Raw genomic sequence first — 27,142 nt, forward strand, 5'->3', positions numbered from 1 at the left:
CACCAGTCCAGGGGGAACCGCATCCCAGACTTGCCCCAGATGATGATACTACTACTACTACTACTACTGATACTACTACTACTACTACTACTACTACTGATACTACTACTGATACTACTACTACTACTACTACTGATACTACTACTACTACTACTACTACTACTACTACTGATACTACTACTACTACTACTGATAGCACTACTACTATTACTGATACTACTACTGATACTACTACTGATACTACTACTGCTGATACTACTACTACTACTGATACTACTACTACTGATACTACTACTGATACTACTACTACTACTGATACTACTACTTCTACTACTACTAATACTACTACTACTGATACCACTATTACTACTACTACTACTACTACTGATACTACTACTACTACTGATACCACTACTACTACTACTACTACTACTACTACTACTGATACCACTACTACTACTACTACTACTACTACTACTACTACTACTACTACTGATACTACTACTACTACTACTACTACTACTACTACTGATACTACTACTGATACTACTACTACTGATGATGCTACTACTACTACTACTACTAATACTACTACTACTGATACCACTATTACTACTACTACTACTACTGATACTACTACTACTACTGATGCCACTACTACTACTACTACTACTGATACTACTACTACTACTACTACTACTGATACTACTACTACTACTACTACTACTGATAGCACTACTACTATTACTGATACTACTACTACTACTGATAGCACTACTACTATTACTGATACTACTACTGATACTACTACTGATACTACTACTACTGATACTACTACTACTGATACTACTACTGATACTACTACTACTACTACTACTAATACTACTACTACTGATACTACTACTTCTACTACTACTAATACTACTACTACTACTGATACCACTATTACTACTACTACTACTACTACTGATACTACTACTACTACTACTGATGCCACTACTACTACTACTACTACTGATACCACTACTACTACTACTACTACTACTGATGATACTACTACTACTACTGATACTACTACTACTACTACTACTGATACTACTACTACTGATACTACTACTACTGATGCTACTACTGATAATACTACTACTACTACTACTGATACTACTACTACTGATAATACTACTATTGATACTATCACTACTACTACTACTGATACTACTACTACTACTACTACTACTACTACTACTACTACTACTGATACTACTACTTCTACTACTACTAATACTACTACTACTGATACTACTACTTCTACTACTACTAATACTACTACTACTGATACCACTATTACTACTACTACTACTACTACTACTACTGATACTACTACTACTGATGCCACTACTACTACTACTACTACTGATACCACTACTACTACTACTACTACTACTACTGATGATACTACTACTACTACTACTACTACTACTGATACTACTACTACTGATACTACTACTACTGATGCTACTACTGATAATACTACTACTACTACTACTACTACTACTACTGATACTACTACTACTGATAATACTACTATTGATACTATCACTACTACTACTACTGATACTACTACTACTACTACTACTACTACTACTGATACTACTACTACTACTACTGATACTACTACTACTACTACGGGGAAATTTGCCCAACCAGCCTCCCAATGTATAATTCTTAGAGATTATTGCTAGTACAGTATGTCAGGAATTGATGATCTCAACAGAATAATTAGATGGTGTGAGTAGACTAAAAATAGGATTTTAATTACCTACCAGTAAATCCTTTTCTCGTAGTCCGTAGAGGATGCCGGGGTCCATATTAGTACCATGGGGTATAGACGGTTCCACCAGGAGCCATTGGCACTTTAAGAGTTTAACAGTGTGGACTGGCTCCTTCCTCTATGCCCCTCCTACCAGACCCAGTCTGGAAACTGTGCCTTAGGAGACGACATACGTCGAGAGAAGGAATTACACAGATAGTGGCGAGATTAATACCAGCTCACACAAAGAAGGCAAACCCGGCAACCAAGCCGGAAAACTCAGCAACAGCTGAATAACATTACTGAACCAAGTAATAATTCAGTACGTAACGAAGAACAAAGCAGTACTGACCAAGTAACCACAGAAGGAAAACGAAGTGCTGGGTGGGGGCCCAGCATATTCTACGTACTACGAGAAAAGGATTTAACGGTAGGTAATTAAAATAATATTTTCTCTTATGTCCTAGAGGATGCTGGGGTCCATATTAGTGCCACGGGGATGTACCAAAGCTCCCAGAACAGGAGGGAGAGCGTGGAGGCTCCTGCAGAACTGCTTGACTAAACTTGAGGTCCTCAGAGACCAAAGTATCGAACCTGTAAAACTTAGTGAACGTGTTCGACCAAGACCAAGTAGCCACTCGGCAAAGCTGTAAAGCCGAGACAACCCGGGCAATCCTGCAGATTCCGGACACGGCAATCCTGCCGTAGAATAAGCATGCTGGATAGTGAACTTGATCCAGTGAGAAATCATCTGCTTAGAAGCAGGACACCCAATTTTCTTGCGATCATACAGGACAAACAGAGTCCGATTTTCAGTGATGAGCAGTTCTCTTCACATAGATCTTCAAAGCCCTCAAAACATCCAAGGCCTTCGAAGCAATTGAGGAGTCAGTAGCCACTGGCACCACAATAGGTTGGTTGATATGAAAAGCCGACAACCTTTGGAAGGATCTGTTGACGCGCCCTGAGTTCCGTCCTATCTTCATGGAAGACCAAATAAGGACTTTTACAGGACAAAGCCCCCAATTCCGACACACGACATGCAGAAACTAAGGCCAACAAAGTGACAGCCTTTCACGTGAGAAACTTGACCTCAGCCTCCTGTAAAGGCTCAAACCAATCCGATTGCAGGAAATACAACACCGTGTCAAGGTCCCAGGGAGTCGTCGGCGCCACAAAGGGAGGCTGGATGTGCAGAACCCCTTTCAAAAAGGTCTGAACCTCAGGGAGGGAAGCCAATTGTTTCTGGAAGAAAATGGATAACGCCGAAATTTGGACCTTTAGTGACCCCAATCTCAGGCCCATATCTACATCTGCTTGCAGGAACAGGAGAAACCGTCCAAGTTGAAACTACACCACAGGAAACTTCTTGGATTCACACCAAGACACATATTTTTTCCAAATTCAATGGTAATGTTTAGACATTACTCCCTTCCTAGCCTGTATCAAGGTAGGAATAACCGCGCTCGGAATACCCTTCCGAGCTAAGATCTGGCGCTCAACCGCCATGCCGTCAAACATAGCCATGGTAAATCTTGATAAGTGAACGGCTCTGTTGTAGAAGATCCTCCCAAAGAGGTAGAGGCCGTGGATCATCCAGCAGATCCACGTACCAAGCCCTCCTTGGCCAGTCTGGAGCAATGAGGATTGCCTGAACCCATGTTCTTTTTACAAGCTGTAGAACTCTTAAAATGAGAGGAAGTGGAGGGAACACATACACGGTGTCACCAGTGCATCCACCACCACTGCTTGTGGGTCTCTCGACCTGGAAGAGTACCTCCACAGTTTCTTGTTGAGGCAGCAGGCCATCATGTCTATGTGAGGTACACCCCACCAACCGGTTACCTCCTCGAACACCTCCGGGTGGAGGGCCCACTCTCCTGGATGGAGATTGTGTCTGCTGAGGAAGTCCACTTCCCAGTTGTCTACTCCCGGAATGAAGATTGCTAACATCACCACTGTGTGCCTTTCTGCCCAGAGGAGGATTCTTGCTACCTTTGACATTGCAACTCTGCTCTTCGTTTCCCCTTGTCGGTTTATATAGGCCACCGTGGTCACGTTGTCTGACTGCACCTGAACAGCCTGACCCTGTAGAAGGTGTGCTGCTTGAAGAAGACCGTTGTACACGGCTCTTAGCTCCAGGATGTTTATAGGAAGAAGGGATTCCTGACTTGACCACCTTCCTTGGAAGGTTTCCCCTCGAGTGACTGCTCCCCAACCTCTGAGACTTGCATCTGTGGTTAGATGGATCCAGTCCTGAACCCCGAACCTGCGGCCCTCCAGAAGGTGTGGAAGTTGTAGCCACCAGAGGAGTGAAATCCTTGCTTTCGGCGACAGACGTATCCTCTGATGCATGTTTAGGCGAGATCCCGACCACTGGTCTTGGAGATCCAGCTAAAAGAACCGAGCATGAAACCTTCCATGCTGCAGAGCCTCGTAGGAGGCAAACATCTTCCCCAAAAGGCGGATGCACTCATGAACCAATACTCGGGCAGGCTTTAAGACATCCCAGACCATTGTCTGAATCACCAACGCTTTCTCCACCAATAGAAACACCCTCTGCACCTCTGTGTCGAGGATCATCCCCAGGAAAGACAGCCTCCTTGTCAGCTCCAGATGAGACTTTGGAAGGTTCAGGATCCAACCATGCTCCCTGAGCAGATGCGCCGTGAGAACCGTAACAACTTCTACCTGGACGATGCCTTGATCAGCAGGTCATCCATATATGGAATTATGTTCACCCCCTGCTTGCGGAGGAGAACCATCATCTCCGCTATCACCTTGGTGAAGATCCTTGGTGCAGTGGGGAGACCGAATGTTAGTGCTTGAAACTGATAGTGATCGTCTAACAGAGCAAACCTGATATAAGCCTGATGCGGCGACCAAATGGGAATGTGGAGGTATGCATCCTTGATGTCCAGGGACACCAGAAACTTCCCCTCCTCCAGACCTGAGATCACCGCACTCAGAGATTCCATTTTGAATTTGCACTCCCTTAGATAAGGGATTAATGATTTCAAGTTCAAAATTGGCCTGACCGAACCATCCGGCTTCAGTACCACAAAAAGGTTTGAATAGTAACCCTTGTTTTGTTGATGATATGGAACTGGAACAATGACTTCCGACAGTTCCAATTTTCGGACAGCTTCCTGTAAGAGATGAGCGGGTTCGGTTCTCAGAGAACCGAACCCTACCGGACTTTGCCTTCCGAACCCGGATCCGAGTCAGTCTCGGGTATTCCGCCTGACTCGGAAACCCGAACGAGGCAAAACGTCATGTATAAGTCCCTTTAAGTGGTGCTGTGTTGTCCTGCATTAGACCAGTGGTATGTGTCCTGTCCATCAGTCATTCCAGTGACGAGGCAGTCACAGTGGTATACGCTGCTGCTATATGTCCACTGCTACAGTATTATAATAATAATAACAACAATAACAACAACAACCACAAGTCCCTTACAGTGTTCTTGTGTTGTGCTGTATCAGACCAGTGGTAGTGTCCTGTCCATCAGTCATTCCAGTGACGAGGCAGTCACAGTGGTATATGCTGCTACTATATGTACACTGCTACAGTATTATAATAATAATAATAATAATAATAACAACCACAAGTCCCTTACAGTGCTGTTGTGTTGTGCTGCATCAGACCAGTGGTAGTGTCCTGTCCATCAGTCATTCCAGTGACGAGGCATTCACAGTGTTATACGCTGCTGCTATATGTCCACTGCTACAGTATTATAATAATAATAATAATAATAATAATAATAACAACAACCACAAGTCCCTTACAGTGTTGTTGTGTTGTGCTGCATCAGACCAGTGGTAGTGTCCTGGCCATCAGTCATTCCTGTGCCGCATATTTTGTTATAATTGCAGAAACATAGTGGAGAACAAAAATTTGGAGGATAAAATAGGGAAAGATCAAGAACCACTTCTTCCTAGTTCTGAAGCTGCTGCTGTCACTAGCCATGACAGACGATGAAATGCCATCAATGTCGTCTGCCAGGGCCGATGCCCAATGTGACAGTAGAGGGCATGTAAAATCCAAAAAGCCAAAGTTCAGAAAAAAGAACAAAAAAAAAGAAATTTAAATCGTCTGAGGAGAAACGTAAACTTGCCAATATGCCATTTACGACACGGAGTGGCAAGGAATGGCTGAGGCCCTGGCCTATGTTCATGGCAAGTTGTTCAGCTTTACATGACAATGGAAGCCCTCATCCTCCCCGCTAGAAAAATTAAAAGAGTAAAGCTGGAAAGAGCACAGAAAAGAACTGTACGTTCTGAGATGGTATCACAAATCTCCAAGGAGAGTCCAAGTGTGTCGGTTGTGATGCCTGATCTTCCCAACACTGGATGGGAAGAGGTGGCTCCTTCCACCATTTGCATGACCCCTGCAAGTGCTGGAAGGAGCACCCACAGTCCAGTTCCTGATATTGAAATTGAAGATGTCACTGTTGAAGTACACCAGGATGAAGATATGGGTGTTGCTGGCGCTGAGGGGGAAGTTGACGATGAGGATTCTGATGGTGATGTGGTTTGTTTAAGTCAGACACCGGGGGAGACAACTGTTGTCCATGGGATGAAGAAGCCCATTGTGATGCCCGGGCAAACTACCAAAAAAGCCACCTCTTCAGTGTGTAATTATTTCTCCACAAATCCAGACAACAGGTGTCAAGCCATCTGTTGCCTCTGTCAATCTGTAATAAGTAGGGGTAAGGATGTTAACCACCTAGGAACAGCCTCCCGTATACGTCACCTGCAGCGCATTCATCATAAGTCAGTATCAAGTTGTGAAACTTTGGGTAAGAGTGCAAGCAGTCCACTGACACCTAAATCCCTTCTTCCTCCTGCACCCAAGCTTCTGCAAGCCACACCACCAAATCCCTCAACGTCAACTTCCTCCTCAGTAAGGAACATCAGTAGTCCTGCAGGTCATGTCACTGTCAAGACTGAGGAGTCCTCTCCTAACCGGGATTCCTCCAGAGGATCCTTGAGTGGTACACCTGTTGTTGCTGCCACCACTGCTGTTGTTGCTTCTGGGAATCGATCGTCATCCCAGAGGGGAAAACGGAAGACCACTTGTACTACTTCCAGTAAGCAATTGGCTGTCCAACAGTCCTTTGTGAGGAAGATGAAATATGACAGCAGTCATCCTTTTGCAAAGCGGATAACTGAGGCCTTGACCGCTATGTTGCTGTTAGACGTGCGTCCGGTATCCGCCATTAGTTCAGTGGGACTTAGAGAACTGATTGAGGTACTGTGTCCCCGGTATCAAATCCCATCTAGGTTCCACTTCTCTAGGCAGGTGACACAGAGAATGTACACAGACGTCAGAAAAAGAGTCACCAGTGTACTACAAAATGCGGTTGTATCCAGTGTCCACTTAACCACGGACATTTTGACAAGTGGAACAGGGCAGACTAAGTACTATATGACTGTGACAGCCCACCGGGTAAATGTATTGCCTCCCGCAGCAACAGCAGCAGCGGCACCAGTAGCAGCATCACTCAAACGCCAACTCGTTCCTAGGCAGGCTACGCTATGTATCACCACTTTCCGTAAGAGGCACACAGCTGACAACCTCTTACAGAAACTGAGGAACATCATTGCAGAATGGCTTACCCCAATTGGACTCTCCTGGGGATTTGTGATATCGGACAACACCACCAATATTGTGCGTGCATACATCTGGGCAAATTCCAGCATGTCCGATGTTTTGCACATACAATTAATTTGGTGGTGCAGAATTTTTTGAAAAATTACAGGGGTGTGCAGGAGATGCTGTTGGTGGCCTGAAAAATTGCGGGCCCCTTTCGGCATTCTGCCACTGCGTGCCGAAGACTGGATCGCCAGCAAGCACTCCTTAACCTGCCCTGCTATCAACTGAAGCAAGAGGTGGTAACGAGGTGGAATTCAACACTCTATATGCTTTAGAGGATGGAGGAGCAGCAAAAGGCCATTCAAGCCTATACATCCACCTACGATATAGGCAAAGGAGTGGTAATGCACCTGACTCGAGCGCAGTGGAGAATGATTTCCATCTTGTGCAAGGTTCTCCAACCCTTCGAACTTGCCACACGTGAAGTCAGTTCAGACACTGCCAGTTTGAGTCAGGTCATTCTCATCAGGCTTTTGCAGAAGCAGCTGGAGAAATTGAAGGAGGAGCTAAGACGGAGCGATTCCGCAAAGTATGTGGGACTTTTCGATGGAGCCCTTCATTCGCTTTGCCAGGATTCAAGGATGGTCAATCTGTTGAAATCAGAGCACTACATTTTGCCACCGTGCTCGATCCTAGGTTTAAAGCCTACGTTGTATCTCTCTTTCCAGCAGACACAAGTGTGCAGAGGTGCAAAGACCTGCTGGTTAGTAAATTTCAACTCAAGCAGAACGTGACCTGTCAACAGCTCCTCCTTCAATTCCTCCCACCACTGGGGCTGCAAGGAAAAGGATAGGATTTCCTAGCCCACCCGCTGGCGGTGATGCAGGGCTGTGTTAAGTTGGTTTAACTTACAGGAAAAAGCAATACATAAATACAGAAATGATCAGGCCGCTGCGACCGCTAAGCGTGTGTGTGATAACCCGCTACAAAATGTGTACACATTACGTAAGCACACCATCACGCTGTAAGCACAAAGTAGCTACACGTGTGGCCAAATATACTTTAAGCCCTTAACAGGAAAGGAATGCGACACCAATTGTATAGGTTATGTTGTGGTCCAACGCAGCAACAAATATTTACTTAAAAGGGGGTTCACGGAGAAATACAACAATACAAGAGAAAAGCTACAACCAATGGATACATACATTTGTTCGCCTACGCCACCCGGATCCGGTCCTCAGTCAATCTGGAAAGATGACCTTCAGAGAATAGACTGAGGCCGGCCAGGAGGCTTGGTTTTTATACAATAGTCCAAAGCATGAAACAAAAGAAACTGTAATCTCTTCTTTCATAGGTCAAAGGGCTGGTCATTTACAGTACATGAGGGGTCATAGGTCAGTTTGAATAGGTGGGCGATGCCTGGTCCAGGTGCACTTGCAGGTGTCCTCCACTGGGTTCCCACTGAATATCAGGAGTACAGTAAATACAGTGATATTAATATATTCCTGCGCATAGATATGTGAAGGAGCGTGCTACTTTCTGCAAACTGCCATCAGAATATTGCACTTGAAATACTGTACAACTGGATACCAAACACCACCTCCTAACCTAATTCTGTCCCCTCATATCCTGTAAAGTTGAATCCCTCTGTTATGCCTCTGGAGCAAATGTAACTTGCTGGTGTGGTGTGTGTAGGCTATGTGTAAATTCTGCACTATGTGGATTAAATATCAGATATGTCTTTGTGGCTTTTCCATGCGAATGCGTATGCTACCGTATTTACTCATACCACACATTAATACGCAGGACTTTGTGAACCAATATATGCAACGTGTGAGCTTGCGCATGCACGGCAGAACAAGCACACGCTCGGAGGCCACTCTGTGCGGTGTTTGCACATGATGCATGTGGGTATAATATTTTCAACTTCGACAGTCCACCCTTTGGCAGTAAACAATAACTGCCACACATAACTAATAATACTGAAAATATTACATAATACAATATGTACAAAATTTCGGGTAACAGGGGAAGAATTGTAGGTGGGAAATGTATAGCCTTGTGGGATAGGAAAAAGCATGTATGTATGAGTAAATGTCTGAGGGGCATGTATCATTGTGCCGTATATGTTCTAAGTAAGCTTTGAGGTACTACGAAGTATACATTAAATCCTTCTCATCCCATATTAAGGGTCTGTACATGGGCAAATAAACATTACCAAGCTCTTTTCAGGCAAGGGCCATTAGCCCTCACCTTTCCGGCTTCTTATACCAACAAATGGGGAGCACATTATCTGATGATACATGTGGGGGAGATGTATGTGTATGCTATTATGTGTGGATAACATTTATTGACTGTGTCATTAACTGAAGATTGCAGAGATGAGGGTAAGACACATAAAAATAAATTTACATAAATTTGGGTATACTGAAGTCTTTTCCGGTTGGATGTCTTTGCGTTGAGGGGAAACCAGAAAGATGGTGACAGAAACAGGCCATGAAATTCATTTACAATCCTTATCACAACACTGTTTCTACGGATGGGTCATAAATCAGATCTGCCACTGTTACAGCGCCCTCACTCCTTAGACTCATCAAATCTGTCCTGTGTTTGTGCCGCATCAAAATTCGAGCACATCTGAATATCAGACCAATAATTATGACGACACCCAGGATACAGAAGAGAAACTTTCCCACACTTGCAATTACATTTTGCGCCCACTCTCCTAAACCAGAGAACCATTTGAGTGGGTTCAACCATGAGGCCCAGCCGATCAATTCATTACCCACAGCCGTCAAGGTAAGGTTGTGTTTCCTTCTGAACTTCAACTGCAAGATCCATCTTTTGATCGATGATCTCCGTTGGGTCTTCAGTACTGTTCGTAATGTAAGTACAGCACTTCACACCATATTGAGTTGCCAGAGTACTACAGTACCCACCTGTCACAGCCGGGATGTAATTCAAGACCAGCCTGTGCTGGACCAGCTCCTTCTTGTAGGCCTGTAGCTCCCTACCCGTATACCTGAAGGTGTCATCATACATCTCGGTGATATTATCTAGCAAGTTCGCCAGGGCATGGATGTATGTATAATTTATAATTCCTCTGGCAGTATGGGTGATATCTAATGCGAGAAGAATTTGAATCCCGGTGGATTAATGGATCAAATCAGAGGCTGCGGTCTCTGTCCTATCTATGAGGTGTCTCTTGACAATGTGTTCATAATGTGTATGAGTATACAAGCGTTGCGGTGAATGTCTTTCATTTTGTCGTGTGCAATGGTCATAACCTCTGGTAGTACTCTGCCAATATAACACAACCCTTCAGAGCTCGGAGTAAGCCACTTGTACACTTTCCTTCCACATATGAAGTAGGCATCACCTGGAAGGACATAAGGGACAAAATGCAACAAAACCATATCACAGATTTTTCTTATAAAGAAACTGGTCCCCAGTTCTCCCATTTGTTCAGTACAAGTATCGGGCTGGATGATGTGGGCACAATATTCCTGTGACACTTTTTCAGCCCACATGGTTTTGATCCCACGTCTATACCTGTATAGAAAGTACCTCCCACTTGTGGCTACCTTACGTACAAGTTCGGAGTTGATGGGTACTTTATCAGCTCTATGTGAGAAGGTCATTGTCTGCTTATTCCATGTCACCTCCCAATTTCCTGGTTTCCGGAAATTGGATACGTTAAAGCACAATAGAGACCTATCTACGTGGTACTGGTGGAGCTTCAAGATAGGGGGCCTAGATATGTTGAATTTCTTGTCCACCGGTCTCCACCCCCCCTTTAATTCGAGTACCTCATCTATTGTTAAAGGGTATGGCACTAATCCCGACTTACTCTGTCCTTGAGGTTCTTGTGAGCACACCCAGCATTCTGTTTGGTTTAAGACCGTACCCACTAATGAGTGGTAATCACTCAAAGGATGCCCGCTCATGTCCATATTGTTTGACTGGCATCTATGGATGCACCTGTTAGGCGCCGGGGTCCGCTCGTCGGTGCGGCCCGGCGCCTAGCAACCAGGGACGCCGTGCGCGTACAGCCGCCGGCTCCCTGGCAACGCTAGACGCCGGGCGCACGGAGCCGCTCTGACCCTAGCAACGGGGACGCCACGTTTGGGCCGCGTTCCCCGTTGCTGGGTCTGTTCTAATTGTATCATGATGTGCTGATTGTATCATGGTGTGCTGGCCGTGCAGCATGCAAGCTGCACGGCATTAATTGTGATGACCCAGTCTGGCTCCTGATTGGGGAGCTCACACTTATAAGCACCCTTTGGACTTCTCACAGACGCCGGTGATAGCTTCCTGTTTGCCTTTGTCAGTTGCAGAGAGTTTCCAGTCCTGCTCAATCCGGTTGTTCCTGTCCTCAGTGGTCCTGTACTCGGATATTTGTCATCTATTCCTGGAGTCTGACCGAGCACCTTTAACATCCTGTGGTGTTCGTGAGTCGCGGCGCAGCCGTGTGTTGCGGCTTGTCCGCTTACTGTTTATTATTTAGTTTATTTGTGTTCTGGAGCTTTTGCGGAGGATTCCGCTCCCACAGATCCACTCTGGTATCCAGCGGTGCTGGATAGGAGTAACGGATCAGTGGATCTTTGGTTGTCCTTTTCCCTGGCGGCTAGTCCGCACATACCTTGGTTTAAGTTAGTTAGCTTGTAACCCCTGGCCTGGTTGCTTAGTCAGAGGGCCCCTTGTTATCACCCTGTCTCGGATTTCCCTTTGTCTCCCATTAAGACCTGAGGGGGCATCGGGGTTGGGCAGACATAATCCGCCCTTCGAACGCGGCTGCCATGGGCTCAAGCAACCATAGTCTCGCAGGGGATTTCTGATAACACGGGCGAGACAACGGAGTTAGGGCGCCAGGGGTTACTAGGCTCTCCTGCTCCCACAACCAGCAAATCTTCCCAGTACTCAGACCTCTGCCATTAGATCTCCTCTGGTCTGGAGTACGGGAATCATAACATTATCACAGGCCGACAAAAAAAAAAAATTAAAATTAACAGGAGTTGATTTTTTTTTACTTATTCAGTTGGGAGATTTTTGTCGGCCTCATGAATCCCACCGGTGTTGGGCCAAATCCTGGCCAGCTTCTAGTTAGTCAGATTCAAGAACTTACTCAGATGGTTCAGGATCTGTCCCTCCGGGTGAGGTCACAGGAAGATCTGTTACGGACTTCCCCGAGGGTCATTCCTGAACCAAAGATGCATCTGCCTGACCGTTTTTCTGGGGATAGAAAACAGTTTTTTAATTTTAAAGAGTCTTGTAAACTTTATTTTCGTTTAAGACCAGTCTCCTCAGCTACGGAGGCTCAGCGGGTTGGAATTATTATTTCTCTGCTTCAGGGGGATCCTCAGACCTGGGCTTTTGGTTTAAAGACAGACGATCCAGCCTTATTGTCTGTAGATGCCTTTTTAAAATCGTTAGGGCTACTGTATGACGACCCTGATAGAGAGGCGTCCGCTGAGAGTCAGTTGCGTGCTCTCAGACAGGGTAGGAATCCCGCAGAGATTTATTGTACGGAGTTTCGCCGTTGGTCGAACGACTGTGGATGGAATGACCCAGCCCTGCGCAGTCAGTTTCGCCTCGGCTTATCTGAATCTATTAAAGACAGTCTCCTTCAGTATCCCGCTCCTGAGACTCTCGATAAACTCATGGAGCTCTCTATTAAGATAGATCGTCGGCTCAGAGAGCGGAGGGCTGAAAAAGGAGCGTCTGTCGGGTCTACTCCTTGTGTTTTTTCCATCCCTGTGGACATGGAGGAGCCTATGCAGATAGGTCTCTCCAAATTGTCTCCTGAAGAAAGAACCAGGAGGCAAAATTCTGGTCTTTGTTTATACTGTGGAGGTAAGGGACATTTTGCCCGTAGTTGTCCGAACAAGTCGGGAAACTTCCCGACCAAGTGAGTTGTGAGGGGGTTCACTTTGGTCTGCAGCTTATCTCCTCAAATAATTCACTGTTAGTTCCTGCTAAAGTTTCCTTTGGCAGCCTCTGTTCCTCGGTCTCTGCTTTTGTGGACAGTGGAGCTGCAGGGAACTTTATGGATTTAACATGGGCCAAGGCCTTAGGTATTCCTCAGTTAACCTTGGGTAGGTGTGTCACCATGCATGGTTTAGATGGGAGTCCCTTGTCCAATGGGGTTATTTCTCTCTGTACACCTCCTGTTTTACTTTCGGTAGGAGCTCTGCATTCTGAAAAGATTGAGTTTTTCCTTACCCATTGTCCAGCAGTTCCTGTGGTTCTGGGTCACCCTTGGCTGGCCTTTCATAATCCCATCATTGATTGGCAGTCGGGGGAGATCTTACAATGGGGTACCATCTGTAATAAAGAATGTATTACGCTTCCTATCCGAGTAGCTGCCGCCGTTCCCGCACCCATTCCTGTGGAATACCAGGATTTTGTTGATGTATTTTCTAAGGGCAATGCGGATATTCTGCCTCCCCATAGGCCTTATGATTGTGCCATTGAGCTAATTCCTGGTGCCACGTTGCCTAAAGGAAGGTTATATGCATTGTCTGGTCCTGAAACTGTGGCCATGAATGAGTATGTGAAAGAAAGCCTTGGGAAAGGATTTATCAGGCCATCCAAATCCCCTTTAAGTGCAGGTTTCTTCTTCGTAGAGAAGAAGGATGGTTCTCTCAGACCCTGCATTGATTTTAGAGCTTTGAATAAAATCTCAGTAAAGAATACTTACCCTCTGCCGCTGATCTCTGTCCTCTTTGATCAGCTACGTTCGGCTGTGATTTTTTCTAAGATTGACCTGAGAGGAGCATATAACCTCATCAGAATCAAGTCAGGGGATGAGTGGAAAACGGCATTCAGTACTCAGTCAGGCCACTATGAGTATCTGGTCATGCCATTTGGCCTGTCTAACGCTCCGGCAGTCTTCCAGGATCTCATTAACGATGTGCTCCGTGAATTTCTTGGAAAGTTCGTTGTAGTCTACTTAGACGATATTTTGATATATTCTGATTCTGTAGAACATGTTACCCAGGTGCGTCAAGTTCTAAAAAAATTACGTGAAAATCACCTGTATGCCAAGCTGGAGAAGTGTGAATTTCATGTTACGGAGGTATCCTTTTTAGGGTACATTATTTCCCCTCGGGGATTCTGTATGGAACCAAAGAAGCTCCAAGCCATCCTTAGTTGGGCGCAACCCACCAACTTAAAAGCAATTCAGCGCTTTTTAGGGTTTGCGAACTACTATAGAAGATTTATTCACTCTTTCTCTGACCTAGTTGCTCCCATTGTGGCACTAACTAAGAAGGGAGCAGATCCTACCAATTGGTCACGTGAAGCTGAGTTATCTTTTCAGGCCTTGAAACAAGCCTTTGTCTCAGCCCCTGTCCTCAGACATCCCAACCCAGAATTGCCTTTCATTGTTGAGGTTGATGCCTCGGAGGTTGGAGTGGGGGCTATCCTATCTCAGAAGGATCCGGATTCCCTTGAATTACATCCTTGTGCCTTTATGTCCAGGAAATTCTCATCTGCAGAATCCAACTACGATGTTGGTAACCGGGAATTGCTGGCTATTAAATGGGCTTTCGAGGAGTGGAGACATTGGCTTGAAGGAGCGACTCATACTATTTCAGTTTTGACTGATCACAAAAATCTTCAATACATTGAATCAGCTAAGCGACTGAATGCCCGGCAGGCTCGTTGGGCTTTATTTTTTACTCGTTTCAAATTCATTATCACCTTCAGGCCAGGTTCCAAGAATACTAAGGCAGATGCCCTGTCACGCAGTTTTCTTCCAGTTCAAGACAACAGTCCTGTTACTCCCATACTGCCGTCTTCAACCATTCGGGCAGGCCTCACACAGGATGTATTTACCCAGTTAAAGCTGCTTCAACATCAAGCTCCTGGAAATACTCCTGCTGGTCGTCTTTTTGTCCCTGAGTTTTTGAGAGCAACTGTTTTGACGGAGTTTCATGATAGCAAAGTTGCCGGGCATCCGGGAATCGCTAAGACTTTGGAATTAGTCTCCCGCTCAGTATGGTGGCCTGGTCTTTCCAAAGACATTAAAGAGTTTGTTTTTTCGTGTCAGGTCTGTGCACAGCATAAAGTTCCCCGTTCTTTACCCATCGGTCAACTTATGCCCTTGAATGTTCCTCTTAGGCCATGGTCGCATATCTCCATGGATTTTGTGGTGGACCTCCCTCTGTCAGCCGGATGCCGAGTCATATGGGTGGTAGGGGACCGTTTTAGCAAAATGGCCCATTTCATTGCTCTTCCCCGATTGCCATCTGCCCAGGGATTGGCAGTCTTGTTCCTCCGCCATGTTTTCAGACTCCATGGCTTACCCACTGATATTGTTTCTGATCGGGGTCCACAATTCATTGCACAATTTTGGAAGTCTTTTTGTGCTTCATTAAAGATGAAGTTATCTTTAACGTCCGGCTATCATCCCCAATCCAATGGGCAGACTGAGCGAGTTAATCAATCTCTAAAACAATATTTGCGTTTGTACTCGGCCAAACTCCAAAATGACTGGTCGGAGTTTCTTCCATTGGCGGAGTTTGCTTATAATAATGCCTGTCATTCTTCCACCAATGTGTCTCCATTTTTTGCAGTTTTTGGTTTTCACCCCAGAGCTAATTCATTTTTTCAACATTCCTCTGTCTCCTCACTGGCCCTGACCTCTCATCTTAAACTTATTTGGAGAAAAGTGCACCTGGCTCTCAGAAAAGCGGCATTCCGGGAAAAAAGATTTTCTGACAGGCTCCGGCGGCCGTGCACTTTTAAAGTAGGAGATAAGGTGTGGTTGTCGACTCGCAACATTAAACTTCGACAAACCTCAGCCAGATTGGGTCCTAAATTTATTGGACCATTTCACATTATCAAAAAAGTCAATCCAGTTGCTTTCCGGTTACGTTTACCAAAAACTTTACGGATCGGAAATACCTTCCATTGCTCATTGCTGAAACCATATGTTTCGTCCAGTAGATTTCCTCGTAAAATTTCTCAGGGGAGATCACCTATAAATGTACAGGGTCAGCAGGAGTTCTTGGTGGAGAAGGTTCTCGATTCCAAGTTGTCCCGGGGTCGGCTTTATTTTTTGGTGCATTGGAGAGGTTATGGGCCGGAGGAAAGGTCTTGGGTCCTGGATGAGGATCTTCATGCCCCGAGGCTCAAAAGGGCATTTTTTCGAGAATTTCCTCAGAAACCTGGCTTTAGGGGTTCCTTGACCCCTTCTCAAGGGGGGGGTACTGTTAGGCGCCGGGGTCCGCTCGTCGGTGCGGCCCGGCGCCTAGCAACCAGGGACGCCGTGCGCGTACAGCCGCCGGCTCCCTGGCAACGCTAGACGCCGGGCGCACGGAGCCGCTCTGACCCTAGCAACGGGGACGCCACGTTCGGGCCGCGTTCCCCGTTGCTGGGTCTGTTCTAATTGTATCATGATGTGCTGATTGTATCATGGTGTGCTGGCCGTGCAGCATGCAAGCTGCACGGCATTAATTGTGATGACCCAGTCTGGCTCCTGATTGGGGAGCTCACACTTATAAGCACCCTTTGGACTTCTCACAGACGCCGGTGATAGCTTCCTGTTTGCCTTTGTCAGTTGCAGAGAGTTTCCAGTCCTGCTCAATCCGGTTGTTCCTGTCCTCAGTGGTCCTGTACTCGGATATTTGTCATCTATTCCTGGAGTCTGACCGAGCACCTTTAACATCCTGTGGTGTTCGTGAGTCGCGGCGCAGCCGTGTGTTGCGGCTTGTCCGCTTACTGTTTATTATTTAGTTTATTTGTGTTCTGGAGCTTTTGCGGAGGATTCCGCTCCCACAGATCCACTCTGGTATCCAGCGGTGCTGGATAGGAGTAACGGATCAGTGGATCTTTGGTTGTCCTTTTCCCTGGCGGCTAGTCCGCACATACCTTGGTTTAAGTTAGTTAGCTTGTAACCCCTGGCCTGGTTGCTTAGTCAGAGGGCCCCTTGTTATCACCCTGTCTCGGATTTCCCTTTGTCTCCCATTAAGACCTGAGGGGGCATCGGGGTTGGGCAGACATAATCCGCCCTTCGAACGCGGCTGCCATGGGCTCAAGCAACCATAGTCTCGCAGGGGATTTCTGATAACACGGGCGAGACAACGGAGTTAGGGCGCCAGGGGTTACTAGGCTCTCCTGCTCCCACAACCAGCAAATCTTCCCAGTACTCAGACCTCTGCCATTAGATCTCCTCTGGTCTTGAGTACGGGAATCATAACAGCACCCATCTTCGACTATGTTATCGCAGTGCGCACATATGCAGTATTCATCAGACAATAACCCTTCACATTGCCTCCGAGCTCCGTGACTACCAGATCTCTTACTGATACCAGATTTGACCAAAGTGATGCGCTGATCCTGGAGTCCTACGAATCCGTACTCTCCATCAGAACCCATTCCAGATCCTTGCTCGACGTCTTGGGGGCCCTCACAAAAACAAATTGTCCTGATCAAAAACAGAGTCACAAGAAAAATCCGGAACACAGTCTCTTGGTGTGGATCCATTTAGTTAAGGATCAAAAATAGAATAGTGGAGAAAAAAAAAATGCAGTGGGGGTGAAAAAAAAAAAGAAAAATGTTACAACTGTCCTTGATTTTGCTGCTCTCCATGCTTAGGTGCCGTCCAACAGTCCTGCCTCTCAGCTTTCCCGGAATAGATTCTCTGGTGATATGAGGTACCCTTCACCTTTCTCTTTGTCACAAGTTTTCTCCGGGTCAGCGACCTTCTTGCAATGGGACGAGTGGACCCAAGTCTCTCTCTCTGCAACCTTTAGTGCTGTCGTGCTGGTCAACAAAACTTGATACGGTCCTTCCCACCTGTCAATGAGGCAACCTGAGCGTAGAAAATTTAGAATCATCACATAATCCCCAGGTTCAATGTCATGACAATTACTGTTTGGTAGGTCAGGAATCGACAGTTTTAGATTCCTTTGCTGGTTTCTCAGATGCTGGCTCATCCTAACCAAATATTGCACAGTCATTTCATTACTGCACTTCAAATCATCCTGGGGGTCTATCATTACATGGGGCTGTCGACCAAAAAGAACTTCAAAGGGTGATAGGTTAAGCGGTGACCTGGGAGTGGGTCTGATGCTGTACAACACTAGTGGCAGTGCTTCTGGCCACAACAGTCCAGTTTCAGCCATCACTTTGCTCAGCTTGTTCTTAATAGTGCTGTTCATGCTCTCCACCTTCGCACTGGCCTGTGGGCGGTATGGAGTATGCAGCTTACTTTTAATACCCATCAGTTTGCACATGACCTGAAAGACTTCACCTGTAAAATGGGTACCCCTATCACTTTCAATCATTTTTGGGGATACCATATCTACACACAAATTCCTGCATGATTTTCTTTGTAGTGAACACGGCAGTATTTGTGGCAGCGGGGAATACTTCTGCCCAGTTTGAAAAGACATCGGTACATACTAATACATACTTTAAATTCCTACAGGGTGGTAACTGTATGAAGTCGATTTGTATTACCTGGAAAGGTCCGTCTGTAGGAGGGATATGGGATGGCTCCGTTGGTATTGTCTTACCAATATTCTTCCTCAAGCAAATAAGACATGTCATTGCTTTCTTACCTGCCTGAGAAGAGACCCCTGGTGCACTCCAGTAAGCTCTTTTCAATTTGCACATACCTTCCTTGCCTAGATGAGTCAGACCATGTGCCGCCTCAGCTAGGCTTGGGAGATATGCCCTGGGGGCCACCGGCTTACCGTGTCCATCTCTCCAAAGTCCTGAGGACTCCTGACCATATCCCTTCGCCTTCTAGACAGCCTTCTCCTGTAGGGAACACAAATTTTGCATTTTGATTTAACTGTTGTGTATTTGTTGTGTAGGGTAAAAAAACAACCCATCTCTAGAGGAGAGAGAAGAGGAAAAAAAATATGTCAGGTTTGCGTTCACCAACGGGCTGTCACACCATCATGTATATCAGTGTCTGTACACAATTTCCCTTCACCAGAATTCTCATTCTCCACCCTTTGTTCATGACAAGGCACACTGCAGTAATACTGGTGCCATCGTGCTGGCGAAATATACCGGTTTTGGGCAGAACTCTGAAGGACCAATAAGGCATGTGGTGTATGAACTGTAGTCAGGTCCCTGTATTGTACCCTCCTGTAGGTGAACGTAAAAGATGAAGAGGAAACTGAAGAAAAAAAAATGCATAGAGGTTGGTAACAAATAGATTTTGTAGAGGTGGAGAGGATTTTATAAAAATGACAACTGGATTGGGCACTACGGGGAATTGATTCTCTACTTGGTCTACTCCCTTTAAAGTTTGTGCTTGCTGTATTACTACTGGGACTATCCCAGTCATCAATCCAATGTCCTGTCCATCCTAAGTTCATAGGGAACCTGGTATTTTGCGAGATAATTTCCTCTACCTGTGATGGACATGAATCTAGAACAGTGGAATGCAACATTAGTCTTTGTGGGTGTCTAACATACTTTGTACTTCCTGAGCGGGAGCACACTATATGTATATCATATTTAACAAAGTCTCTGTCGATTAAGTTAATCAGGGGCCACTGCTGCTAGGAAAAAAAAGAAAAGGTTTAGCATCATAGAGGCCCAATCTTAACTTCAGCAGGTTTTGTCAAAGGGTAATGCTGCACTTTTCTCGTTCTTCCCATTTACCGAATTAGTGTTTTCTATATGGCTAAATTCTTACTATATGTCCCTTGGTCCAGTCTATGTGTTTGATAACATGGCTCGTGTTCTTTGTCTAGGGGGTCTATATTTACTATGTGTCCCATTACTCCTACAATCTCTGGCAAAATGTCCCTCCTTTCTGCAAGTATAACATATTCTTGTCTGTTTCCAGTTTTCAAGGGCCTGGGGTCTTGGTTGATTGGACATCCCTTTAAGTGCCTGTATGCTTATCGTCATCAACCTCTTCTCCTGCTGTTCTTTACGTTTGGAGATACTCCTGTCATGCTCAATAGCACACTCCCTGAAGTCTGTACCCTGACTTTCAATGCCTTATTGAACCCGTCCATTAACACAGAGACAGCCACCTCCCTGTAATTCGCATCGTTCCTTATATCTGATACCCCAGTGTATCTAGCCATTATTTGTAAGGCCCTATGGAAATACTTGGATGTCGATTCATTTTCTCTCTGTTTTATGGAGAAAATTTTATTCCACTGGACAACAATAGGGAAGAAGAATCCTAGTTGTATGTTAATTCATTCCACGTTCTCCTGATTGTATTCGTCAGTCAGAGGATCGTCTGACTCTATCTTACAATCAGTGATACATTTTTGGTTGTCAATATTAGGGGGTAGGCACGCTTTCAAAATTCTCCGCCAATCTTTGTTTGTAGGTTCATGGGCATTACCCAGATCCTTAATAAACTTCTGACATCTGGCTAAATGTCTCCGGGGATCAGGGAATTCTGAAATGATTGACCGCAGTTTTGATCTGGTTCCACGGGCAATACATTGCAGTATTCCTGATGATTGTTACTCCCTGGCTATCGGTTCTCCCATTGGGAGTTGCTATTACCAAGACAGGATGTAACCCAACCATTCTATTCCTAATCGGCTCACTGTGAGGTGTTACTGTCTCTGCGTAATGAACAGTCTCACACTTACCGTGGCTGTGATCTCACCCGTCCCTTCAGTGGGAGACACTATCACTATTTTTACTGGTTGGGCCGTGCCCACCTGAGTTTCCTGCAAGGTGACTACCTGGATGAGGGCTGAGATTAGGCTGGATCCATCGTCTTCCTCCGACCTATGACTTTTGAGAGAACTTAAGGCAGGGTACAATATGTATGGGTTAGGGTTAATACAATTTACATGAATGTTCCTATCATTTGCCGATGTACCATTGGTTGTAGCTGTTTTCTCTTCGACGACGTGTTGGTGATGGTGTGCTCGCAATCACATCCCTGTCAGATTTGGAACTGGCTGTGCGAGCTAGCTCCCTTTGCACATCTTCCTCTTGTTGCCATATATTTAAACAGTCATTATGTCTGATCCTTTGTTCCTTAGACTCTAGCAGACATATTCTATTCCTTACATTCTGCAGTACCTCTGGTTTAAAACTACCCATCCTGGGAAATGATGCCTTATCCCCAGCAGTCATATATACCCATTCATCACAAAAAGCCTCTGTGCGTAGACCATACTTAGCACACATTACTAACCTTGCGGACTCTCTTGGCCCTTCTTCTTCTTCAGCCTGAACCCTGGCTGCTGAAAGCCTCTCACTTGTGCACTTGGCTCCCATTGTGGGCCTTTTATACACAATCCCCAAATGCACAAAGAAAAATGGTGCGCTTTCACTCACTCCAGTCCCTGCTGGCCTGTACTACGACCCACTGTAAATAGTGGGATCGCGATGTACCCAACTTTCGGACTGCTATCAGACCCTTCAGCACTGTAATTTCTTTCGGTGGAGGTTCTGTTGGAATATTTTCCTGAGAGAGCCAGCGAAAAATTCCTTTTCAGTATCTTTCCACTGGAATTTTTGTAGGATGAGATCACCCTTTCCAGTGAATGTCCACCAGGGAGATTTCCTGAAGAGCGAAAAACCCCTTTGTTTAAACAATCACATCTGCGTATGCTTCTACAAAGTGCAAATGACACACCTGCGAAAAATAACGCAAATGGTATCACGTTGCGCCGCGTATATCACATGGATGTGCGGTCCAATCGCACAGCCTATAGATACTTGTTATCTATAAGCCCTATGATCACTGCTCCTTTACCTTAATCCACTTAGACCACCTAGTTCACTTAGACCACCTAGTTCACTTTAGTCAAAACGTAAGGTTGCGAACCTTTCACGCCGCAAGCCTCTGCTAACTCAGCATCTCTCACGAGATCCCGATTTTGCCCGGCGTTCAATACGTCCACTCCTACTTTCAGCTCACACAAATACAGAGTTTTTTTTGTTTTGTTTTTCTGTACAGAAAAATATCACTCCCTTTGATAGCCTATCCTAGAGGTAGTACAGTTTAAACAAAATATTGTAGTAATCTGCTTTTAAAATCGGATAGTTATTTGCTATTGTATGACTACAAATCCTTTACCCCGCCTTAAACTTGAGCTACTATCGTGTTGTTAAAACGTGCGCTCGCTGCTTCACATAACTCTGCGTATGCACGCAACCATGCGGTCACGCGCCATGAGCGCGTTCCCGTACGCTAACCGCACACAGCATGCCATGTGTTCACAGTGCGTTCGCACTTAAATATACCACACTATATCATGATAAATGTGAACAACAAAAATACTACTGCTCACTTACACAACACACAATTGTTCCTTACACTCGCCGGAAGTCACCGACACAAGTGATCCTCTTTTGCGTTTATACCTAAACGTTTAGGCCGGAACTGCATTTTGTGTTTTTTTATAATTACTCCCTTAACACACTAACTCAAATATATATAGCAAATAAATGTATCCAATTTTACACAGATCTATAATGACTATTATAACAAATGGCAAAAATATGTAAGTATGTATGCAAAGTATCGGTACGCCTTGTGTACGCTTCCGCACCAAAAGTTACACACAAATAATAAACAGCTTTTTTCCTGTTTGTCCCTCAGGTTACACCAGCACCTCTAAGACTATACAGAACAGACGTGGTCTAACAACACAAGATGGTTTTAAACACAATGCAAGGATAGTTAAGATGCGTCTCCACCCTTTGTTGATAGACCAAAGTCTGTTATGGCCTGCAAGTCCTTAAGTATGTGGTGAACCGGGCGAGTCCCCAGTTGTTAAGTTGGTTTAACTTACAGGAAAAAGCAATACAGAAATACAGAAATGTTCAGGCTGCTGCGACCGCTAAGCGTGTGTGTAATAACCCACTATGAAATGCATACACATTGCGTAAGCATGCCGTCACACTGTAAGCACAAAGTAGCTACACGTGTAGCCGAATATACTTTAAACCCTTAACAGGAAAGGAATGCAACACCAATTGTATATGTTTTGTTGTGGTCCAACGCAGCAAAAAATATTTACTTAAAAGGGGGTTCACAGAGAAATACAACAATACAAGAGAACAGCTACAACCAATGGATACATACGTTTGTTTGCCTGTGCCACCCGGATCCGGTCCTCAGTCAATCTGGAAAGATGACCTTCAGAGAATAGACTGAGGCCGGCCAGGAGGCTTGGTTTTTAAACAACAGTCCAAAGCATGAAACAAAGGAAACTGTAATCTCTTCTTTCGTAGGTCAAAGGGCTGGTCATTTACAGTACATGAGGGGTCATAGGTCAGTTTGAATAGGTGGGCGATGCCTGGTCCAGGTGCACTTGCAGGTGTCCTCCACTGGGTTCCCACCGAATATCAGGAGTACAGTAAATACAGTGTGATATTAATAATATATTCCTGCGCATAGATATGCACAGGAGCATGCTAATTCCTGCAAACTGCAATCGGAATATTGCCCTTGAAATACTGTAAAACTGGATACCAAACACCACCTCCTAACCTAATTCTGTCCCCTCATATCCTGTAAAGTTGAATCCCTCTGTTATGCCTCTGAAGCAAATGTAACTTGCTGGTGTGGTGTGTGTAGGCTATGTGTAAATTCTGCACTATGTGGATTAAATATCAGATATGTCTTTGTGGCTTTTCCATGCGAATGCATATGCTACTGTATTTACTCATACCAAGCTTTAATACGCAGTACTTCGTGAGCCAATATACGCAACGTGCGGGCATGCGCACGCACAGCAGAACAAGCACACGCATGGAGGTCACTCTGTGTGGTGTTTGCACGTGATGCATGTAGGTATAATATTTTTGACTTCAACAGCAGTCAGGAGCGAAAGCTGACATCTGGTCCAAACTGAAGGATCAGCCAACGATTACTGACATGTCTATTGTCACTGCATATGATTCTGTCACCATTGAAAGAATGGTGGAGGATTATATGAGTGACAGCATCCAAGTAGGCATGTCAGACAGTCCGTATGTATACTGGCAGGAAAGAGAGGCAATTTGGATGCCCTTGCACAAACTGGCTTTATTTATCCAGTGTGTACTCCGAGAGAGTGTTTAGTGCAGCCGGTAACCTTGTCAGTGATCGGTGTAGAAGGTTACTTCCACTAAATGTGGAGAAGATGATGTTAATCAAAATGAATTATAAATTCCTCCGCGAAGACCTTTACCAGCAATTGCCTCCAGAAGCACACAGGGAACTGTGATGGCGGATTCCAGTGGGGACGAATTAATACTCTGTGAGGAGGAGGATGTACACATTGAAAGGGGTGAGGAATGAGGATGAGGTCGACATCTTGCCTCTGTAGAGCCAGTTTGTGCAAGGAGAGATTGATTGCTTCTTTTTTGGTGGGGTCCAAACAATCCAGTCATTTCAGCCACAGTCGTGTGGCAGACCCTGTTGATGAAATGATTGGTTTGTTAAAGTGTGCATGTCCCGTTTATACAACATAAGGGTGGGTGGCAGGGCCCAAGGACAAATCCATCTTACACCTCTTTTTCTTCTTTGCTTCATGTGCTGTTTGGGGCCTATTTTTTAAATCTGCCATTCTATCTGCCACTGCAGTGCCCCTCCTAGATGGGCCAGGTGTTTGTGCGCACACTTGTGTCGCTTAGCTTAGTCATACAGGTACCTAATTGCACCTCTTTTTCTTCTTTGCATCATGTGCTGTTTGGGGACTAGATTTTGAATAGTGCCATCTTGTCTGCAACTGCAGTGCCACTCCTAGATGGGCCAGGTGTTTGTGCCGCATACTTTTGTCGCTTTGCTTAGTCATACAGCCACCTCGGTGCTACTTTTAGGCCTAAAAACAATATTGTCAGGTGCGAGGTGTTCAGAATAGACTGGAAATTAATGTTATTGAGGTTAATAATACTGTAGGAGCAAAATTACCCCCAAATTCTGTGATTTTAGCTGTTTTTATGTTTTTTTTTTAAAAATCATCCAGATCCAAAACCAATACCCGAAAGGGTAGTTTTGGCAAAACCAAGCCAAAACCAAAACACAAAAGTGGAATTAGAACCAAAACACAAAAAACATGAAAAAGTGACAGCCACACATCTCTACTTCCTGTACAATAGCTCTGTCTTCCAGCAAAGCTGGCAAGCCTGATTTGAAGAATCGGTGAGGTGGCAGAGTTTGAAACTCTAGCCTGTATCCCCGGGGCACAATATCCTGCACCCAGGGATCCAGGCCAGACGACACCCAGACGTTGCTGAAATACCAGAGTCTTGCTCCCACCTGACCGACCTCCAGTCTGTGCGGTCCACCATCATGCTGAGGATTTTGAGGCACCAGAAGTAGACTTCTGGTGCAGGTTTTTTTGGATGTAGCCCTACCTCCTCTAAAGAAGGTGTTAGAGGGTTTGTTCTTTCTAGTCCTAGCGGGCCAAAAGGACTGTGACATATTGGGAGAAAAAGGTTTCTTCGCAGCCAGTGCAGCTGAGGGAAGAAATGGAGACTTACCGCGGTTGCCGTGGAAATCCACGCATCCAGCACCTCCCCAAAGAGAGCCTGCCCTGTGTAGGGTAGGATCTCCACACTTCAAGGATTCCACGTCCGCAGACCATTGGCGCAGCCAGAGACCCCTGCGAGCCGAGACGGACATGGAGGAGAACCCTGCAGCCATGGAACCCAGGTCCTTCATGGATTCTACCATAAATCCTGCAGAATACCCATGAAAGTATGGGGAGAATATACAAACTCCACACAGGGCCATGCTGGGAATGGACCCAAGTGCTCTGAGGCAGTAATGCTAACCACTAACCCCATCTGTACTGCCCGATGCAGCCAGTACATTACCATTCCCAGTACGTTGCCCCCCCTCCCACTTTCAAGGAGAGCAGCAAGCCCATACCCTCGCTAGTGGACCAGTATAAGTATGTCCATACCTAGAGCAGCACAAACCCCAACCCAGTAAAGGAGTGAATATGCCTCCTTTCAAGTGGTACAGCAAACACATGAGTATTACCAGTGGCGCACGCAGGGGGGGTTTCCGAGTACCTGGAAACCCCCCCTGATGAGCCGAATTTTCTATTTTTGAGATGGAGACACAGCTGTCTCCATCTCAGCTAAAAGACGCGATCGCGTACGCGTTCGATACCCTGAAGCTGCTGCCCTGCCTCTTCTTACAGAATGCCCGTCAGGGAGCTGCTGACTGCGCATGCTCAGCCACAGCAGCTCCCTCTGTCCTCACGCTGCTGCCCATCTGCTCCCAGCCAACTGGTGGGGAAAACAGTGTTCAAACAATGTGTGTGTGTATATATTTGTAGTTATGTATGTATGTGTGCTTGTGTATGTATGTATGTATGTATGTGTGTATGTGTGTGCTAGTGTATATATGTATGAATGTACATACATATATATATATATATGTAATATATATATATACAGTATGTGTGTGTGTGTATATATATATATATATATATACACATGCACACATACATATACATAGACCCCCCCCCCCCCCCAGAAACCCCCCTCACTAAATCCTGCATTTGCCCTTGTATTGCCCCCTCAGTAGGTGCCGTGATCACGAACTACCATGAAGCAGAAGCAATGTAGTGATCCCATACCCCTTCCGCAGGTGGCACAGTGAAGTCAGTGTGTGTGTATGTTTTGAGATAGATTATATATCTATCTCAATCAATACCTCCTGTCACACAGAGGAGGAGCGAGCAGCAGTTAGCATAGCTTCGGAAGCTTCCCCTGATGTCCCCTGGTCCAGAGCCCTGCACATCCCCAGCGCAGCAGCACCCGCACCCCGGGTCACTT

This window comes from Pseudophryne corroboree, chromosome 8, assembly GCF_028390025.1.
Source record: "Pseudophryne corroboree isolate aPseCor3 chromosome 8, aPseCor3.hap2, whole genome shotgun sequence".
Lineage (NCBI taxonomy): Eukaryota > Metazoa > Chordata > Amphibia > Anura > Myobatrachidae > Pseudophryne > Pseudophryne corroboree.